This window comes from Camponotus floridanus, unplaced genomic scaffold, assembly GCF_003227725.1.
Source record: "Camponotus floridanus strain SB8 unplaced genomic scaffold, Cflo_v7.5 scaffold168, whole genome shotgun sequence".
Classification (NCBI taxonomy): Eukaryota; Metazoa; Arthropoda; class Insecta; order Hymenoptera; family Formicidae; genus Camponotus; species Camponotus floridanus.
The window spans coordinates 266607-290573 of record NW_020229290.1 but is presented as its reverse complement, the minus strand read 5'-3'; the positions used below and the strand labels follow the sequence as shown (position 1 = coordinate 290573).

At 29.8% G+C, this 23967-nt stretch overlaps 1 long non-coding RNA gene across 1 annotated transcript; it reads right to left on the bottom strand.

The window, feature by feature from the left end:
* Positions 1-1471: 1471 nt before the first annotated feature.
* On the bottom strand, positions 1472-2787 carry LOC112637445. Its single transcript, XR_003122551.1, has 3 exons — positions 2515-2787; positions 2019-2101; positions 1472-1625 (listed from the first exon to the last, which is right to left on the bottom strand). It is a non-coding gene; the product is annotated as an uncharacterized LOC112637445 (long non-coding RNA).
* Positions 2788-23967: the final 21180 nt, after the last annotated feature.

Here is a 23967-nt window from a genome sequence, read left to right as displayed (position 1 = left end):
ACTCGAATAACCAGTATGTCCTTTAATTTGTAATATAAATGATTTGGCTGGAGTATCACATATTATTGAATCTATACTACATTTAATGTGTTTATTATTGATAAAAATTCCATCATTACATAATAATTTTGCTTCTTCTATGAATTCTTTTAAAAACTCTTGTAAATTTGAAGGTTTTTGTCTACCGTAATATGCACCAATAATAAAAACTTGTTTTGATTGTACTACGGAACCCAAAATTGGCCATAATTGTTGTTGCGAAGACTTTGCTAATGGTAGTCCATCAATATTTATACTTATTTTTATATTACTTAAATTTGTTGAAAAAGATGAACAACTATTTTCTATTGCCTTTAATAAACCAAAATGATAATATTCTCCGCTACCACAATTTCTAATATTTGTACTTCTTGGTGTGCGCAAAAGTGTTCTAGGATCAGATGGTATGTCATGATGACATTTAACACATGTATATTGTTTTATTCCTTTTAAAAGACTACGTAATGATGCCTGTGCAATGTTTTCTTTAACTGCCCAACTGGCAAGAAATCCTTTAAAATCACTTTTTTCAGTATCTGTATTATCATCATTATTATTCAAAAATTCTTGCTCTAATAAAGGTAAAAACTCATTGTTTTCATTTTCGCTGCTTGAAGCAGGATTTATTTCCTCAAGATCACTATCGTTTGATAAATTTGCATCCATTGATATATCCAAAACATTCTCAATAATTTCAGATGTAGGTTCATTAGATAATACCCAGACAGCACATGGATGTCCTCTGGAAATCCAAAGGACATCCAGTATGGACAAAATGGATATCCTGTGGACATCCTATTTCAATCCCAGGATATCTTCCGGATGTCTTGAGGAAGGGCAAATGATCGCTCATTTTTAGTCCCTGAATCATCCCAAGGATATTATGTAGGACATCCCAAGGATATTGTATAGGACATTACAAGGACTTTTATAGGACATAAAAATAATGTTTTTAAATTGTTATTTCTCAGAAAAATAATGTTTTATTACGTTCATATTTATAATTAGATTTATATTAAATCACAGAAGCTTTATTTTTATTATAATTATATCACAAAAGTTATAACTAGTTATAAACTTTTAAATAAAAATTATATTTATATAGATATATATGTTAATTTGAACATTCAGAACGTCAAAGTAATTACTAAAATAATACTAAAATAGTAATAATTTTAAAAAATGCTACATGAAAGATAAACTTAATAAAAGAAAGTAATAACATTAAATTATTAATGTAATGAGACTACAAAATAATAACATAAAATACATTGCAATTTATAGTTTGTACGTGAAACATTGCACTCGTTAATTTTCGCAAAACAAAACTATTAAAAATAAAATAATTATAAATAAGTATATACATTTCATGTTCCAGCTCTATATATGTAGCAATTAAATAAAAGCTTTGGAAAAATTAAAAACTAAAAAAATTAAAAATTAAAAAAGTATGTACAGTTGTTTCATTCATTAATAATTAAAAAAAAATCATAAATCTGGCTTAAGAAATTATAGGTACTTCTTATAGTATAAAGAATAAATTTTATTCTTTATTTTCCACTCCAGGGTTAGTTCTAGTTTCTTTGCTGCAAATAAAAATAAATTTATTACATCATATATATATATATATATATATATATATATATATATATATATATGCGTATATATAAAATATATATGTAAATATATATATGTATATATATTCGCGTTTCGAAATATTTTAAAACTTACTCGATTTTCTTTACATGACGTTCGTTTGCATGTCGCAACCATGATTTTATTGGTTCAGCAATATAATGATCTGTTGTTTCTCATCGTATCAAGTCTCATCGAATAAATACTTCATACGATGAGAAATACTTTTTAACCTTTTTTATCTTAATACAAAAGAATATATATATATATATATATATATATATATACATATATCTAATAAAGATTACATTATTTACATAAAAATATATTTATATATAACTTACGTGTATCATCGAAATCAGCTTATGTCCAAAAACCTTCAAACTGATGTTTCGCAAGAATAAAAAACTGGTGTTAACGTATCCACCTAAAACAATGTAGAAAGAATTGCATTAAGTAATTATGATTATTTCTTAACAAACACAAAGTAAGAACAACATATATGACAATAATTTATTATAATTTTCCATTCAAACTATAACATAAAATATGCCTTGTAACAATTACATTGAATAAGAAATGTTATGTTATTCTTTGTGTTTGCTTAATTAGAAGTTTGGATAGTTCTAAAAATATTTATTAATTAAAATTTATTCATTAATAATTGCTAAACGCTGATTTTTAACAACAGCAAGCAATGAATATAACCTAATCTAACCTAATGTTTCTACAATTATTCTGTAAAAAAATATCATGTATTATATGTTTGTATATTGTTCATCTCAAAGAATAATTTGAAAAACAAATAATTAATTAATTTGCTAAAAAAATTACACTTACCTATATTCTTCCACTTATTGTAAAAAGATTTCAAGCTCCTGAAATAACCGGCAATACTGATCACAGTAATCACTATGGCACGCTTATGGAGGATAGATCGGGAAACATTCCACCGATACTATCCCACGTGACGATCTTAGCAGACATGTGATACGCTATTGAGGCCTGTTGCGCTGGCTTGCGCTACTGCACATGTGCAAGCTCACAATCTTTTCTCACGATTTTTGATTTTTGCTCTGCTACATTAGTGATGTACACTGCGCGTCAACGATTCGCAGGGTTGTGCAATGGCCCTAACTTATTGGCTATGTATTAATACATTAGGTTGATAAGTTAGGACTACTGCATGACCCTGCGAATCATTGACGCGCAGTGTACTATATCCAGATGAGACTCGGAGTCGGAGTCTCATCTGTTGTGAGAAAAAAGATTATATATAGTACAATTTTTTAATTACATATATATATTTATTTTATCAATTAATCGCCAAACGTAGGATATCCTCCAGACATCCAAAGGACATCCAATATAATATACAAGGACAGATATCCTACAGATATCCAGTGGTTATCCAATGAACATTTATGAAACATTTATACTTTAAATTATATTAAATATTTTGTATAACTGACAGTATCATGCATGCATATTAAGTTTTCATAAAATATATTTATAATGATATCTTAAAATGTCCTGTAAATGTCCTGAGCCGTCCTGGATATATTCAGGATGATCCTGAGGATGTCTGGTGCTGTCTGGGTAATATTGGTTTATTAGATGATATATTAGAATTTAAAGTTTCATTAATTATATTACCTTCTAATTTTCTTATTTTTCGCTGGGTTGGAGAATTAATTGTATAAAACGTTTTTTTATAGTTAGCATATGGCATCTTAACCTTAAATATTAAATTATATATTATTTCTTCTTTTCTAAAAAACTGTAAATGTTATAATCTTACCTTTTAATTCTTCCTTGAGGATTCACAAAAATTATTATGTTTGAAAATAAACTTATACACTGAACAGGCACAATTAATAAAAAATGTCGATCAAAGCACTGGCACTGCTAAGCACAATCATCAGGCACACAATGATATAAAAAAGCGGGAAATGACGTTCATTTCGTTACTTTCGTTGCTAAGATACTGCGCATGCGCAATATCTTTGTTACTTGCAAATCCAACAGTTGAAACATTTCTTACACGTTTTACTGATTTAAAAAAATATACCATCAATCTTTCAATTAAATAAAAGCAAGTTACAATTAAAAAACAAAATATTCTTTTACATATATGAACAACATATATAATATATATGATAAATATATATATATATGTATATATATATATATATATATATATATATATATATATATATATATACAGGGTGATTCAAAATAACCCCTGTGTCCGCGAAATGACACATTGTTGAGTCAATTCTAAGACGATTTTTCCTTTTGCAAAATTTCGTCCGAAGCTTAGTTTTCGAATTATTAAAGAAAGTAGTTAACGCATGACGGGTCGGATACAAGAGGCAGGCAAGGGTGACGCGAGGCCCGTCAGACGCGGGCGCTTACGCGGGGCGCCTGCTGCGATCAGCTGGTCGCTATACACATACAGACACACATGCAAACACATACATTCTTTCTCTGTCTGCTGTCTGTCTGTCTGTCTGCCTCTCTCTCTCTCTCTTTCATTCGCTCACTCACCTGTATTTTTTTTTTTTTTTTTACGAGAGAGGGGAAAATGCATTTTATGCATACCTACCGGTCAATCCAGTGAGTTATGTGGGACTCGAGTACCAAGTCGAATTACCAACTCGGTATTCCCTACTCACTAAAAACCCCTCCCTTTTCACGAATTTTCTTTGATACACTGTCCCTCTATCCTTCTCGAGATCCGTTTTCGCATAATGTCAAAAAATAGTTATTATTACCTTATTCAATGACTTCTGATGTATTGCTGTAATTGCTTGAAGAAGAAATGAATTTTCCGATAGATCGTACGTTCTCAGATTTAACGTAGATATCACGTTGCACAAGAAATCCACACTAAATTATTAACTGAAAGTTTTTCTTCTTTCATGAACTGCATTCTTTTATAAACTTTAACATAATCACATTTATTTACTCACTCGACGAGACGAGAAATTTAATAATGACTCTATCACTAATCATTATTAATCACTGTCGAATAATAACTGTTGACGATTAAAAATCACTCGATAAAAGAAACACTTCTTCAATCGAACACATGATCGCGTTCGATAGCGCCAGTAGTACCCACACAGCACATGATATCGTACGAATATTCTATACTCATTCTGTGAATGTACGTACTGTACGTAATATACTCAGAACATTTTTATAATATCTTGTGTAGTATATTATTTTTCGTATATTCTCAGGATATTATCAGAACATTTTGTGTAGTATATTATTTTTCGTATATTCTCGTATATTCTCAGAATTTACTTTTAATATCTTTTATAGTATATTATTTTTCGTATATTCTCATAATATACTATTGAATTACGTGCATTTTTACTTTTGAGCGGATATGTATGCCATTTTGGATACGTAATTTCCGCTATTGCCGTCATTTGTCTTTTCCTTCTAGTTGCCACAGGACAATAACCGACACGTGCAGATGTGTTTCGTCTAAAATAAATTTTTCTTTCTCCCGCGCGTTCCGTTGTATATACGGACTATTAAGAACTTACACTCATTTCAACCTCTTAAAGAAGATAATCTGGCAGCCTAATCAGCACTCAGTAAAACTGCTGATTTTTGCTAAAAAGGAAGAAGAAGAAGTCTTTTCCTTCTTCTTCACTGACGACGTACGTGTAACGTGTAACGTGTAATTCTTTGCTACGTCTGTGATACGATTGTGATTATAATCGCAGGTAATACTTCTTATTCTCAAATAAATTAAATATAAAAGGTATTTTATAAAAGCTAAATTTTATTTATTATATTTTTTATTAATACTTAATAATTACGATATTAACCTCAAAAATGCAAATTAACCTCACAATATAGTTCATTTTCTCATAAGTTTATTAAATAAGGTTAAAAATACTTATTATTCTTATCTGTGTTGCAGTATTGCCATGTAAAAAGCCATGTAAAATAATATAAATTTATTTTTGCAAACAATCTACATAGGAAAGACACACATACACAACTGGAATATTGCGTATAGCAAGGTGTGTATAAATAATTTGTAATAAAAAACTAACATTTTGATATTTCTTTTACATTTTGTCTTGTTTTTTTATTTCTTATGTACACAGCTCATCAATATAATTCATTCCGTTTATATCATACTGAAGCAACAGGGAATGCTACGTATCTTATATGATTTTTTATTATCATATACATATATTTATATCTTTCATAATTATATCTTTACGTTCATAGTTATATCTTTACATGTGATTTAAAATATACATAGGATGTCCCAAAAGATATACAGTTAAGTTTAAAGATTTGTTAATGTTTTTGTGAGTCAAAAATGTCAATATAAACTTATCTTTGATTAGCAGAACTATTATATGGAGTTATTACAATACGATGAATCATGGAATTCCTAGCATTAATAAAACTGTTTTGAATGTCAGTAACATTGATAATCAAATATAAGTTTATTGACATTTTTTACTTAAAAACATGATTAACGAGCTCTTAAATTTATGACTTTTGGAACACTTTGTATGTATACAGAATGTTCTGTAGATACAGAACATAAAATTATTTATGACAATTATAAACTTTAAAAATTTAATTTTTTAATTACATTACATGTAAAGTTTATAATCACATCTTTGCATTGATTTAAATAACAAATATATATAAAAATATATATTAATGTTTTCAAATCAGTTAAAAATATAAATGTAAATATTTAAGTTTATATTATGTGTAATTTTAGACCTCAATGTTAATAATATATAATTTTGTATGTATATGGCACATTCTATATTTATATGCTGCTAATTTATCAAAAATATGTATTTTTATGTGAAATTATTATTATATGTTACAGCGTTCGCACAAAAAGAACATTATTATCAACTTCATGATCTAATAGTTTCTGTGAAGTAAGAAAATTGTATACATATATATATATACAGGGTCTACCAAAAGTGTGGAAACCCCTAAATATCTCGGAAAATATACGTTTTACAGAAAAGTGTTTCCAACAAAAGTTGTAGGGTTTAAGAAGATCTATATACTGATTCTATCAGTTTGACCTTGGATGGCGTCGTCAAGGTCAGGTCAAGGTCACATTGACTTTTTTAAATGACACCCCCTACATTTGATTGCATATTCTTATAGCTTAATTCAAGAGCTTTCCAAAACACTATAATAATGTTCATTTTTATTAAGTACTTTGCGAGTTATGAGGGTTGAATGATAGAGTAGCGCCGGTATTAACATTATCCAAGGTGTACTACATGGAGGTTACTCGCTCGGATTTGCATCTGTTGTGTGTGTGATCCAGCTAACTAAGGCAAGATCGGTCGTGGATCCAGTCAGCAAAAGCAAAGACCCAACCAAATTACAATCGAGCATTTAAAGACCTGGAAAGCAATCGACATAGTAAACAGTAAATAAATTTGTGGATGCTCATTTATCATAATAATTGTTCGAAATGTGTGCGTGTGCGTGCGTGCGGTGCGTGTATACAGAGATCAGGTTAGGTTGCACCAAACGATTGCAAATGTGTTTCAATGTGTTAAAGTAAATGCTGAAAGTGGCTGCCATTTACTTCCTGACAATATGCTAATCTTTGGTAGAATGTAGAAATGACTTTACGATTCGTTTCAAAAGGTATCAAAGCCATTTCATCCCTTATTCGCTGTATCAATTCGTGAATGGTTTTAGGTTTTGTTCTGTAAACCTTACTCTTCAGATATCCCCATAGATAATAATCAAGAGGAGTTAGATCTGGTGACCGAGGTGGCCAATCCTCTCCTCCCTCATTTCCGTTCCTTCTTCCTATCCACCATAGCGGAAAAGTCTCATTTAAAATACGACGTGGTCCTGCACCAAAATGAGCAGGAGCTCCATCATGCTGAAACCATATTTCTTGGAAATTATTTGGAAAAGTATTCTGTATGGCTGGAATTATTTGATCAACAAGTAATCTCTCATACCTTTGAGCGTTCAAATATTCTTCAAAAAAAAACGGCCCTATTAAATAGCCATCTATTATTCCGCACCATACATTTATTTTTTGTGGATGTTGTGTGTGAGTTTCCCGCACCCAATTCGGATTCTCATCTGACCAGAAACGAAAATTTTGATTATTAACTTCTCCCGTTAAGGTAAAAGTTGCCTCGTCTGTGAAAACAATTTGATAAGGGAAGATGGGCCGGACATCTATTAGTGCCATCATTCTTTCACAGAAATGTATACGACGCTCCTCATCTCCGTTTTGCAATTCTTGAACGTATTGCAATTTATATGGATGGAACTTGTTCTTCTTTAAAATTCTCCAAACCGACATGGGAGCAATATCGTGAGTTTGAGCGACTCTCTGAACACTAGAATTGGGATCTTCAATAAATGTCTGCAGAACATCAAGTTTTTTTTCTTCGTTGGTTGCAGACAATGGTCTTCCTGACTTAGAGCGATTTCTTACGCTACCAGTTTGTCTAAAACGTTCTATTGTTTTTAACACAGTGGACTTATTAATTCGACGGTTCGGATACGTGTCATTAAATAATCGAACGACATCAGAGAACGATCTTTCGTCATCACCCCATCCACGCATCATGAGGATAGTGATTCTTTCACGTTCCGACAAGTCGCCAGCCATTTTTAAAACGTTTAATTTTAATTAATCGTACGTTGTATTTGGACGATAACAATTAATTTCTGCTTGCTCAAAGCTGAAGTTAGAAGGTGCTCGTTCTTTGATAGCTTTATACATTCTTAGTTGAATTTTAAATGCGAGTTAGACTGCATGTAGTGCGTCACATAGCGGTAAATGAAGGAACTAACGAGACGTTTCATACACGTTTTATGGAGCAATTTTTTGGCAATTTGACTTCAGCGAAATATGAGGATATGTTGAGGAATCGATCTTGCCTTAGTTAGCTGGATCACACACACAACAGATGCAAATCCGAGCGAGTAACCTCCATGTAGTACACCTTGGATAATGTTAATACCGGCGCTACTCTATCATTCAACCCTCATAACTCGCAAAGTACTTAATAAAAATGAACATTATTATAGTGTTTTGGAAAGCTCTTGAATTAAGCTATAAGAATATGCAATCAAATGTAGGGGGTGTCATTTAAAAAAGTCAATGTGACCTTGACCTGACCTTGACGACGCCATCCAAGGTCAAACTGATAGAATCAGTATATAGATCTTCTTAAACCCTACAACTTTTGTTGGAAACACTTTTCTGTAAAACGTATATTTTCCGAGATATTTAGGGGTTTCCACACTTTTGGTAGACCCTGTATATATACATATATAGATGGGATATATGCAATATATGTATATTTAAAACGAGGAAATATAAAAACAAGGTGATATAAACTGCGGACTCAACAAATCACAACAAAAAGTAAGTTTTAATGATATTTTTTAGTGTAAGCAAACTAGCTGTTATTGCAATTATTTGTAAAAACGATTTAAAATTACTATAAGTCTTATTTAAATTCACTTTACGACACTAAATTATTTTATATTTTACAAAAATGTTTACGTATCAAATATATATATAATTATGTATATAATTTAACTGAAAAGTACTAATTATATAATACTAATGTTAGAAGCAAAATAAATTTGAAACTAAAATTTCAAAAATTCAATTTTTATTTTTAATAAGATTTTCAAAAATAATGAGAAATAGTTTTCTGAAAATTTTAAACTGTACATAATTGATTATTTTCTTATTTTTATTGTACTATTTATTATTTTATTTATGTATTATTTTATTATGTGTATGTGTATTTATATTTAAGTATGAAATATATTTATATAAGTATAAAATAAATAATAAAATAAATTTAATGAAATAAATAATAAAACAAATGATAAATAAATAAATAAAACATAAAATACTGTTGCAGTATTTTATGTTTTATTTATTTATTTATCATTTAAACTGTACAGAATTGATTATTTTCTTATTTTTATTGTACTATTTATTATTTTATTTATGTATTATTTTATTATGTGTATGTGTATTTATATTTAAGTATGAAATATATTTATATAAGTATAAAATAAATAATAAAATAAATTTAATGAAATAAATAATAAAACAAATGATAAATAAATAAATAAAACATAAAATACTGTTGCAGTATGAGTTGTTCTTAAGCATTTAAGAAATTTGAATAAAAAGATTTTATATGTGAACAAAATGTCAATATTTTACACCTATAATCCATTTATATATATAGTATATAAATATAAATGGATTATATATATGTACTGTAAACATTCAAAATCTGTTTTTCTGTATACTTATTATTAGTAGTCAAAATTTGCATATTTTTACTAGTAAGTATGAAAAAACGGATATGGGGTGTTTACGGTAACATATATCATTTATATTTATATATAAAATATAAGTTAATCTATAGAATATCTTGAGTATATTATTAGTACATTATAAGTACATATTATGTATATACCAATGTCATACTCAAGACATTCTATAGATATACTTATTATATACTAAAAGATATTTTCAGTATGTACTGAGAAGTAGGAAAAATCGGACATAGTAGCATTCTTAGTACATACTCAGTATATCGCAGTATGTATTTCGAATGTTCCTAGAACATACGCAATATACTTTTGTGATATTCTCAGAACATTCTCGGAATTTACATGTGCTGTGTGGGTACCTTAACCTACCGCAACCTACTATGACAAAAAACTGCTTGCAGTCGCCGAGTAATTATCGTCGCATTGTCGCGTCGTCGCGTCGTGTAGTAACGTGTCCGTGCGTGTTTCTTTTATCGAGTAATTTTTAATCGCCAACAGTTATTATTCGACAGTGATTAATAGTGATTAGTGATAGAGTCATTAGTAAATTTCTCGTCTCGTCGAGTGAGTAAATAAATGTGATTATGTTAAAGTTTATAAAAGAATGCAGTTCATGAAAGAAGAAATACTTTCAGTTAATAATTTAGTGTGGATTTCTTGTGCAACGTGATATCTACGTTAAATCTGAGAACGTACGATCTATCGGAAAATTCATTTCTTCTTCAAGCAATTACAGCAATACATCAGAAGTCATTGAATAAGGTAATAATAACTATTTTTTGACATTATGCGAAAACGGATCTCGAGAAGGATAGAGGGACAGTGTGTCAAAGAAAATTCGTGAAAAGAGAGGAGTTTTTAGTGAGTAGGGAATACCGAGTTGGTAATTCGACTTGGTACTCGAGTCCCACATAACTCACTGGATTGACCGGTGGGTATGCATAAAATGCATTTTCCCCTCTCTCGTAAAAAAAAAAAAAAGAAATACAGGTGAGTGAGCGAAAGAGAGAGAGAGAGAGAGACAGACAGACAGACAGACAGACAGCAGACAGAGAGAGAATGTATGTGTTGGCATGTATGTTTATGTGTATAGCGACCAGCTGATCGCAGCAGGCGTCCCGCGTAAGCGCCCGCGTCTGACGGGCCTCGCGTCACCCTTGCCTGCCTCTTGTATCCGACTCGTCATGCGTTAACTACTTTCTTTAATAATTCGAAAACTAAGCTTCGGACAAAATTTTGCAAAAGGAAAAATCGTCTTAGAATTGACTCAACAATGTGTCATTTCACGGACATAGGGGTTATTTTGAATCACCCTGTATATAATTAATATATATTTGTTATATGTTGCTCATATACGTATAAGAATATTTTTTTTATTATTTTTCTTGCTTTTATTAAATTAAAAGATTGAATCCTTATTAAGGGGCATACATGTTCGAAAGACGTTTAGAGGACATCTAGAAGATATTTTTTTGATGTCCTCTGGATGTTCTCTGGATGTCTTCTGAATGGTCTCTAAATGTCCTCTGAATATCCTTTAAATGTCCTCTGAACGTTTTTCGAAGATCTATGCTGAAATAATATACAGGGTTGGGCAAAAGTCCGGAAACGGTCAAATATCTCGAAAAGGATCAACTATAGCGAAAAATTGTAAATAGCAAAGTTGTAGGGCTTAAAAAAATGTACCTAATGATGACTAAAAATTTTACTTTGAGTGGAGGACGAAGATCATATAAAAGTCAAATTGAATTTTTTAAATGGAACTGCCTACTTTTTATTGCATATTCTTATAGCTTATCTCGACACCTTTCCAAAACACTACAGACAAATGTTTTTTCATTAAGTACTTTTTGAGTTATAAGGCTTCAAAGTTTGCAGTACTTCGATATAAAATGCAAAATATCTCGTAAAATATTTAGTTTTCGGTAGTCTTACCCTAATACTTTTATGCACAGGATAATGAGACAAAACTATTGGTGCAAAGAAAACGCATGATTGTTTATAACAAAAAGTGCATTGCAAATTACACATTTTTTATCATAAATAATCATACGTTTTCTTTGCACCAATAGTTTTGTCTCATTATCCTGTGCATAAAAGTATTAGGGTAAGACTACCGAAAACTAAATATTTTACGAGATATTTTGCATTTTATATCGAAGTACTGCAAACTTTGAAGCCTTATAACTCAAAAAGTACTTAATGAAAAAACATTTGTCTGTAGTGTTTTGGAAAGGTGTCGAGATAAGCTATAAGAATATGCAATAAAAAGTAGGCAGTTCCATTTAAAAAATTCAATTTGACTTTTATTTGATCTTCGTCCTCCACTCAAAGTAAAATTTTTAGTCATCATTAGGTACATTTTTTTAAGCCCTACAACTTTGCTATTTACAATTTTTCGCTATAGTTGATCCTTTTCGAGATATTTGACCGTTTCCGGACTTTTGCCCAACCCTGTATATCCAGTGAGTAACCAGTAAGCATCCAGTGCATTTCTAATGGATGTCCTATGGATATTTATGGGACATAATAAAATTATATTTATATATGCAAATATTCTATAAATATTCTATATTAAAGCAAACTGCAAATAATTTTGCAGATTCTTATTAAATTATATTATGATACAAGTATTTTTAACTAGACTTTACAAAGTATTTAAGGAAAAAATATAGATCTTTATGGCATATATATATATATATATATATATATATATATATATATATATATATATATATATAGAGGGTGACCCATTTTAACTTAGGCAGCCAAATAACTCGAAAAATAAGCACACTACGAAAAAATGGTTAGAATCAAAATTTCGTCATTTCGAGGGGGACGTACAATGACGTTAAAATCAGCCCCCCCACCCCTCCCCCTGGGCGGTGAGGGGGGGCAAGTTTGAAATCTTAAATGGAACCCCCTATTTTTCATTGCATATTCTTGTAGCTTATCTCGAGAGCTTTCCAAAACACTATAATTAAGTACCTTTTTATTAAGTACTTTTTGAGTTATAAGGCTTAAAATAATTTCTTAATTTTACATAAACCATAAAATATCTAATAAACCATTCATTTTTCGATTATCTTACCTTCATACTTTTATGTACAAAATAATGAGAGGAATCAATTGGTGTAAAGAAAACATACAGTTGTTTTTAAGAAAAAATATGGAATTGTTAATTGCAAATTACATATTTTTTCTTAGAAACAACTATGTGTTTTCTTTACACCAATTGATGCCTCTCATTATTTTGTACATAAAAGTATGAAGGTAAGATAATCGAAAAATGAATGGTTTACTAGATATTTTATGGTTTATGTAAAATTAAGAAATTATTTCAAGCCTTATAACTCAAAAAGTACTTAATAAAAAGGTACTTAATTATAGTGTTTTGGAAAGCTCTCGAGATAAGCTACAAGAATATGCAATGAAAAATAGGGGGTTCCATTTAAGATTTCAAACTTGCCCCCCCTCACCGCCCAAGGGGAGAGGGGGCTGATTTTAACGTCATTGTACGTCCCCCTCGAAATGACGAAATTTTGATTCTAACCATTTTTTCGTAGTGTGCTTATTTTTCGAGTTATTTGGCTGCCTAAGTTAAAATGGGTCACCCTGTATATATATATATATATATATATATATATATATATATATATTTTGACGTTTAAAATTAAATTAAATATTTTATATAACTAAAAGTAATCATATATGCACATTAAATCTTTATATAAATATTTGTACAAAAATTTAAAATGTCCTATAAATCTCCCAGGATGTTTTGAATATATTCAGCAAAATTTAAAATGTCCTATAAATCTCCCAGGATGTTCTGGACATATTCAGGATGATCCTGAGGACGTTTTGTGCTGTCTGGGTAATTATATAATTCTTCAATAAATAGTTTTTTCATAAAATATTGTTCGTGTGACAATGCAAATAATATAATAAAATGATATAATATGTTAAAAGAATATAAATATATGTGAGAGAAACACAGTAAATAAAACGTAAACAATTCTTGTAAACCAACTGTCAAAAAAGAAAATTTTATTTTTTATGTAAAGTTTTTTTAGCTTGAAAACTTTCCCAACTTTTCTCTTGCGCGTCTCTTGCGAACTTCTAACAAGAATCATTAACAATTTGATAATGTAAAAGTTATAAGAATTTATATTTTAAATTTTAATTTAAAAAAATGATATATATTATAATTTAAGTACTTACACGGTCGAATCATTAATTCGAATATTATCTAACGTTTCATTAGAAAACACAACTTCCATTTCCATCTAATAATTGTTCAAATTCAGATAATTTATCCACTTCTTCATACATTCTTTTAAATTCCTTTTGATCCGACATATCGCTTCTACTAAGATAATTTCTTCTTCTAAAGTGTATTTCTTATAAAATCTACTTTTTCTGTTTTTTCACATAACAACTTATTAATCGCACAACAATAGCATAGCATAATTATACAATAATAAAAATATTTTTCTAACACACTATTAACCTATTAATATAAACGATTACCCACGATGATAACAAATTTATACTGTGAATATATATTCATAATGAGAGAGAATCGCGAGACAACCAATTAGCATCGCGGAAAAGCGGTAACAATACATGCGAGAATCATTTTAACATGCCTTTTTTAATAGTGGACTAGCACGCAGCGCGCGCTAATGCGTGCGCCTTTTTTCTGCGCATTCAATTTTAATTATTTTTATTTTAAAATATTCATCCCATTCTCTCATTTCCATATTTCTCCCTTAACTAATTTCTTTTCCTCTTCTCATTATTCATCATTTTCATATTTAACCCCGCTCGAAGTATCACTGTCAAATATCGAACTAAACTTTTATAACTTACCGTACCCAAAATCTGTCATCAAATTGGTCAATATTCATTCTTATTCAATTCGACCACTAATCATGTACATGGAAAAGAGACAACAATACGTGCGATATATATCGACTTAAATTTAATTATTAAACAATTACTTATGTCAAAATAAATTTGTTTAATTTTTAAGTTAAAATTTAATAGTTAATATTAATTAACTTTATTTAAAGCAAAAATATAGAAATATTAATATTATTTGTTAATGGAAAGTGCGTGGGATCATTTGGAGACAATTTTTTCTTCAAAAATATCGAGAAAAGTTATAATTTTTTGTATGTTTCTAGTTTTTGCTCCATTTTGATACAATATCTTTGCAACTAACAATAAGCTTTAAATTAAAATTTTATTAAAGTAAACTCTACTTGAAATTAATAAAAGAATGTGATTTTGTTAATAATTTATTTCCATAAGATTTAGATTATGAAAAAACCTTTATTTTTACTCAATTATAACTCGAAAATTATTCGTATCTTGAAGTTTTTACTGAAAAAAATCGATGATATATGTAACTTAGTTTAGTACAATTAATGTATTTCTAATGTATGTTAATAATTAAAATAAAATTCTTTATTTATCATTAAAATTCTTTAATATATATTATATGTGTACTTTTTATAATAATTTGAAAATTTAATAGAATGATACATAAATGTTATTAGGATGATTACATAAATGTTATTCTTTAATTTAAAAAATTAAAATTGAAATTCGTTATTTAATTTTAATTAATTAATTATTTTTATCATTTTTTATTATTATTATAACATAATCATATGTCATATATTAATTTGTTTTGTTTCATTAATCAAGTATTTCTTTATAAACATAATTTTTTATTTTTTTATTCGCATTATTATCTTTTAAATAAACTTTCAACGAATCCCAAGAACGAACTCGTGAAAATGCGATATACAGTTGTCCATGACTGAAAATATCTTTTCGAAGATCAATTGCAATTTTATCGAAAGTCTGTCCTTGTGATTTATTTATGGTCATAGCAAATGCCAATTTTACTGGAAATTGTTTTCTTCTGAATGTAAATGGATATATATTTTCGCAATACAAAGTGATACGATTAAGAAAAACAATTTCTCCAATTTTATTACCTGTTAAAATTTCACAACGCAGTAAATTATTATCTAAATCTAAAATTAATAATCTTGTACCATTACATAAACCTTCATTGATACTAAGATTTCTAATAAGCATGACAATAGTGTATTTTCTTGAATGTAATTTATATGGTGGAAGACATGTTGGATTTAAAGAGTTGAGATATTCTATCGGAATTGCTTCATATATGTCTTGATTATCTCCAGTTGTTTCAAGAGTATCTATACTTGTATAAACTCTTTCTGTCGTTTCATCCAATAAATTTACTACTTTTTCGTTTATTTCTTCAACATCGACATTTCTTGCAGATAATATAACGTAATTAGTCATAATTTGATATTGTTTACGTTTTATAATATCTTCATACATGTCTAACTATGTTCGAATTTGCATTTGCTATACATTTTTTTGGAATACAAATATTTTCTGAATGATCATTTAAAGAACCATTACCTAAATTTAGTAAAAATTGTGCAAATTCTTTTTCCTGTGGTAAAGTTCTCATATTTTGTGTCAATGAAAATATCTTAAATTGCTTCCAAAGAATACTAAATTTTATCGATAAATTTATAATTTCATAACGCGTTGCTTTTTCTTTAACGGGTAATAATTGTCTGAAATCCCCACAACAAGAACAATTTTACCACCAAAATATAAATCATTTTGCATTATATCACGTAATGTTCGATCCATTATTTCTAATACATAGCGTGGTGCCATAGGGGGTTCTATAATGAAAACATCTACAAGTTTTAAATTTTTAGCTTCTTTAGATTGAACTTTAATGTTCGATGTAGAATCGCTGAAAAGAGGTACAGATAACCCAAAAACTTTGTGTATTGTTTTTCCATTTGGAAGTAATGTTGAGTACCGGTAAATGCCATCGTAGTAACTATTTTACCTCTACTTTTAAGTAGATAATACAAGGTTGTATAAATGAACGTTTTACCAGACCCACCTGGACCATCAATATAAAAACATTTCTCACTATTATTATTTGTTGTTGTTATTAAAATAGTATCAACAATTTCTTTTTGTTCTGTATGTAATTGTTCATATCGTCGCATACTTATTGATGTATCTTCTTCAATCTGTTCTTCATTATTTATTTCTTGTTCCTCTATTTCTTGTTCCATTTCAGGAAAATTAGCAATATTTGATCCTTCTTTTTGAAGTAAATTAATAATATGATTATAAACTTTTTTCATTCCTATTATAGATCCAAATCGTCTTATATAATCTTCTGACATATCTTTTTTAAACTCATCCCATAACTTTTTCGGATGAACTGATTGACAATGAATTAAAATTCGTACGAATAAATTTCGAAGTCGTCTTGGCATCATCCAAACTTTTGCTTCATTCATTACACGATACCATTCATCATCATCTTCTATAAGTCCTAATGCTAAACACGCGGCAGTGAAAGTTTGATGTATTTCGTTATTAACTGTTTTTAATTCTTGAAAACTTGTAGTTCCTTTAACATATAGTAAAAGCAGTAGTGCGTTTACCTATGGGCTTTTGGGGCTGGAGCCCTAGGGCGCTAAAGCGCCATAGGTTTAAAAAATGAAAAATTAAAAATGTACGTTTCGATCCTTCTTTCGGATCATCCTCAGCAAATTGTGAATCGGATCAAGTAATGATGTATATTTTTGTATGTAGTTTTTGTAATTTGCTTTGAGGATGATATGAAGAAAGCATCGAAACGTACATTTCTTAGAATAAAGAAATTTAAAGAAAAACGAACAAAGTTTTTTGCGCCTTATTTTCACGCCTGGCTCTTATTCTTTTTCCTGAATCTTTAGTTCGACTCGCGGCTTTTGTTTACTAACGTTTTACTAGCGAAAGAGATTCGAGCGGGAAAACAATGAACGAGTGGAACATTCAATTGTTTCTGTGTCGCAGACTACCACGATAAACCGCAGCTAGCGCAGCTTTTAGGCAAACGTGTTGCGTCTTGATCACGATTACTTTAAATTTTTTATATTCTTCTGTTGCGTTTAACTAATACGAAATGTTTAACAAAAAGTTGAGTGGTAGTGCAAGAAGAAAATTAAATGCTGAAAAGTCTAAAAAGGAACAAGAAGTGCTTGATAAAGTTCCAAAATTGAAGAATTTTTTTGTGCCGACACAAAAACATGTGTCTGAAACCGAAAATTCAAATAATAATGTTGAAAAGTGAGTTACTCTTTAATTTTTATCGTGCAATACTCGTATTTTTAAATTCTTGAGTAATCAGACACTCGCATTTAGTGAATGTATTGTCTGGCCGTTCTTTTGGATTTATTCATTTTTTATAGCGTGAGCGTGGAGGAATTGACAGAACAAAACGAGATTGAAAACGAATCTAAAGTTTTGAATATTGATATCACGACATATGATACATTAAAGATAACTAAAGAAATTAAAATCAATGATAATGAAATTGACATTGAAGATCCGGAAACGTGGAAGGAAGGCCACGCATTCATTACTTATATATTAAAAAATCAGCCAAATCAAGACATAGATGCATTAGATTTTTCAACCTCGCTTATCGTTGGAGCTACTCAAAATAGATATGCAAGAAAAAGTTTGTTTTTTCGAAAATTAAAAAATATGGAAGTTCGAAAACGAGATTGGATGATATATTCTCGAACAAGCGGGAAAATATTTTGTATATATTGTAAGCTTTTTGGTGATAAAGAAAATAGCTTCTGCGCAGGATTTAAAGATTGGAAACATGAAGAAAGAATTGCTCAACACGAGATATCTTCCTCTCATCAAAAATCGGCTGGATTGTTCTTGACAAGATCTAAAATTGAAGGGCGTATAGATACAGCTCTCCAAATACAATTGGTCAAAGAAAAAAATTATTGGTGCATGGTGCTAGAAAGAATTTTATCTGTGATAAGATTTTTAGCTTCACGTAGATTGGCTTTTCGTGGTAGTAATGAGCAATTTTTTAATTCTCGCAATGGAAATTTCCTTGGAACTTTGGAGCTGTTGGCGGAATACGACGATTTTTTAAAGGTTCATATTGCACAGGATGGAAACAAAAAGAAAGGACACGTTTCATATCTATCGAATACAATCTGCGATGAATTTATCGAGATATTAGGAGAACACGTTAGAAAATCTATTGTCCACGAATTAAAAAATGCAAAATACTTTTCTATAATTGTCGACTCAACACCAGATATCGAAAATGTTGACCAATTAACTATTGTTATTCGATATGTTTCTGCCAATAGTTGTCCTGTAGAGCGTTTTTTATTATTTTTACCAAATGTTGGACACAAAGGAGAGCAAATGGGTATCGCAGTTTTGAAAACTTTGGAAGATTTAAATATTGATTTTCAAAACTGCAGAGGTCAATCATACGACAACGCTGCAAATATGTCTGGGTGTTATAATGGATTGCAGGCATGGTTTGCAAAGGAAAACAAATTGGCTTTTTATTTTCCTTGCGCGGCGCATTCTTTAAATCTAGTTGGAAACTGCGGAGCTGATTGTTGTCTAGAAGCCACCAGGTTTTTTTTATTTGTGCAAAATATATATGTATTTTTTTCTGGATCACCAGCTAGATGGGAGATTATGAGAAAACACTTATTGACATCGGACTCTAATCTAGTACCAAAAAGACTAAGTGAGACTCGTTGGTCAGCCAGAGCGGACGCTATAAAAGCTTTGTCTTTAGGATATAGTTGTTTTCGAAATGCTTTAGAAGAGCTTAAAATTGACTGCAGTCAAAAGCAAACAACTAGAATAGAAGCACAATGTTTTATTAACTCATTGAATAACCTTGAAATTGCGATTATCTGTGAAATTTGGAATGATATTTTACAAAAATTTAACGCTACAAATAAAAGTTTGCAAAATATTAATATTGATTTGGAAACTGTGATAAAATTGTATAATTCTTTAAAGGATTATCTCTTAAATCTTAGAACAATGGAATACTTTCTGGATTTTGAAAAAAGAGGCAGAGAAAAATCTGGCTGTGAGGAGTACGATTCTAAACGTAATCGTAAAAGAAAGCGCCACTTTGATAAAGGTGCAGAAGCTGAGACTGTTTTCAATGCCAGAGATGCAATGAAAATCAAAGTTTATTTTCCAATTTTGGACAACCTTATCAATGCCCTAGAAAAAAGAGTGGCAAGCTATAAATATTATTCGGAAACATTTGGATTTCTAAGTAAGCTACAACTTCATTCTGAATTTGGAAATGATCAACTAAGAGTTTGCGCGAAAAATTTAGTAAAAATGTATAATTGCGATCTAGAGGACAAGTTTATTGAAGAAATCATTCAATTTAGATACTTTATCCAGAATGAAGAATTTCCTTTCGATATTCCACTTCCAGTATCCTATTTAAAATTAATACAGGAAAATAAAATTCAAGCCACTTTTCCAAATATCGAAGTGGCAATAAGAATATATCTTTGCCTAGCCTTAACAAACAGTAGCGGTGAACGATCATTTTCGGCGTTGAAGAAAGTAAAAAATGCTTTCAGGTCAACATTAAGTCAAGAAAAGCTAAACAACCTTTCTATTTTAAATATTGAATCGGAGTTTTCAGCTAAAATAAACTTCGATAATATAATACAAATATTTGCAGAAAAAAAAAGTCGAAAAGTACATTTATAACAAATGTTCCATTTTTTAATTATTTATCTGTTCTTAAATGTTTTAAAAGTTTAATAAATATTAAAAATTATTTAATAATATGCTGTTTATTCATTTGGAGAAGGAGGGAGCTAGATCGGGGCGCTCGAAGATCACAAGCCCCTGGGCGCAATTTTTATAAACGCGGCCCTGAGTAAAAGTATACGTAAATGAAACAATTCTATCTGAGACGGGCTGATGGTATACATACGACCAATACAATTAAAGTATCTTTGACTCCCAGCGATTAATAATTCTGCTATTAATTTTAATTTTTTTAAATACATAATGAGATAGAATATCACTGTATAAATATTGTTTTGCTTCTTCATCTCGAGCATTTAATTCAAAATAATTTAATAACATTGTTACTCGTTCTACAGCAGATCTTATCGTATCATTATTAATATTATCATCGATTATTACATTATGTTCATTTGGTAAATGAATTAGTAAACGAAATATTGCGTGACTTTTTTCTTGCAAAGGTTTACTTAAAATACGCCAAGATGCTTCCATGGGTCCAACACACCGAGCTTCAATAAAATCTTGAATTTCATCATGATTTATAGTTTTATCTACATTTTCTCCAATAACTACGGATGCAGAATCATGACCTTTATAAATATATTTATATAAATATTTTACAGATCGTATACTCGAAACTATTTCAACATTAATATGACTATTGAATAAAAGAGCGTTGGATTAAATGGAACAACATATCGATTATCAACAACATATCGTCCAGGTCTTTCGTATAGCAATCTATTATTTCTTCGATGATATTGCGGATAACCATCTTCATCCATAATTGTTCCAGATTGAAATGGTTTTGGAAAATGTTTCGAGCATTTATTATTTATCAAACACCAATCTCCACATGGTCCATGAATCATATGTTTCATTACAATATTGTAGGGTTTATTTTTTTTTAATAAATGTTCACCGGCAATTTTTGCACTAACTTCACATTTATTTGAACGACTACTCTTTAACACAGTACAAATAATACTCGATTCATTCTACCTTCGCGAACGTTCTCTGGCATTCCTTCGCCAAAACGTATGCGCAGTCCTCGACAATACTTTTCTAACTGAACTGCTCCAATTTTCAAAATCAAGTCTTTTCGCTTATCGCAACAGATGGTGCTGAGCTATCATAGGGATAGCGTAAGGCACACATCCCTTAAACTATATATATATATATATATATATATATATATATATATATATATATATATTATACTTTTAGGCGCTTACAGATTCGGCCATTCTGACCCTTTAGTTCGTCCTCGAACTATTACGATTATATACTAAATAAACAATAAAAAAAATATCTTATTCTGTGGAGACCTCACGTATTATCACACATTACATTACATTACATATATATATTTTTCTTATAGTATTTCAATTTATTTATTCAAAAACTAAATTTTATCTTTATTAGTGGAATAATTTTCGTTTATTTTAATCCAAGGTTTAATTTTATCGGATGAAAGAATAGTGTTAAATGGTTTTTGAGTTAGATTATATCCTGGAATGTCTGTCACTACGAATCTATTTTTCTTAAGTACAGCTTTGATTTGATATGGTCCTTTATATTTCGGCAATAATTTTTGATTGGTACCGGTTTTGGGCTGTAAAATTTTGACAAGTACCAGATCTCCTTCTTTATACCGTGTAGGTTTCTTATGCTTTTTATCGTATTTTATTTTATTATATTCTTGAACGGCGCGATTCACGATTTGAGCTGAATCACGTAATTCTGTTCTTTCTTGCTCGATATCTAAATCGATTTGCGACAGATGATCAATTAGTTTTCTTAATTCGTTATCGGAATTTTGACGCTGATCATATCCTAACAATATTTTACTCGGCGTGGTATTAATCGACTTATGCAAAGTATTGTTAATTACAAATTGAACATTGCCTAGTACATTTTTCCAATCTGCAATATTATCGCTTATTTTCGATAAGGTCGACTTTAAGAAACGATTTACTCTTTCAACTTGACCATTAGCCCAAGGTGAAGCGACTGCAGTCATTACATGCTTTATTTTTCTTTCCTTTAAAAATTGAGCAAAATTTCTTGAAGAAAAAGCTGTTCCACGATCACTAATTATTCGTTCAGGAAGTCCAAATAAATCAAAAAGAATATTTAAACATTTTATGACTTCATCAGTTGTAGTAGATTTAGTAGAAAAAAGCCAAGTAAATTTTGTAAAAGCATCCACGATAACTAAAATATATTTATAGCCGTCTGTTGTAATTTCTAATGGTCCAAAATGGTCAATATGTAGCGTGTGAAGGGGTAAAGCTATCTTTTCAAAAATTTCTAATTCGCCTTCGGGTTTTCCCCCAATTAAAGAAAAACTTAAGCATTTTACACAGTTTTCTATATATTGTTTTACGCGTAATTTAAGACATGGGAACCAGTAGTGACTCAAAAGACCGTGTACCGTTTTATCTATGCCAACATGTCCCGTTTCATCGTGATAAATCCGTATTATACTATTAATCATATTCTCAGGAACAACAAATAAGTTTTTATCCGCGTATTTACGAAAGACGAGGCCTTCTATAAGTACAAAGTATTTATGATCTCTGGTTTCCAAGTCTTCTGCTAATTCTTTAATTTTTGGATCAGCTAATTGCTTATACATTAATTCATCTTCTACTGTAATTAAATTTACATTCATAACGCAACGACTAAGACAATCTACGTGAGCCATTTTACCTGATGCTCTGTGTATTAACTGAAATTTATAATTTTGGAGAATTAAACTCCATCGCGCTATTCTTGGATTAATATTAATTTTTTTCATTGCTAATACCAATGAATTACAATCCGTGATAATTTTAAAGTTTATACCTTGTAAATAAACGTGAAAACGTTCGACTGCTTTAACAATAGCTAACGTTTCTAATTCGTAACTATGGTAATTTTTTTCGGCGTTACTAGTCGCGCGGCTAAAATAAGCTATGGGCGCCATACAATTATTTGACTGTTTTTGTAACAATATTGCGCCAAAACCGTGACTACTCGCATCCGTGTGTAATTCTGTTTCGGCTGATGGATTATATATACATAACACTGGTGGTGTAGTCAATTCGGCTTTCAAATGTTCAAATGTTTGTACGCAATGATCATCAAATGTAAATTTAGTATTCTTTTTAACTAAAGCTTGTAGACAACTAATTTTAAAAGCGTAATCTTTAATGAATCTTCGAAAATAATTTGTTAAGCCTA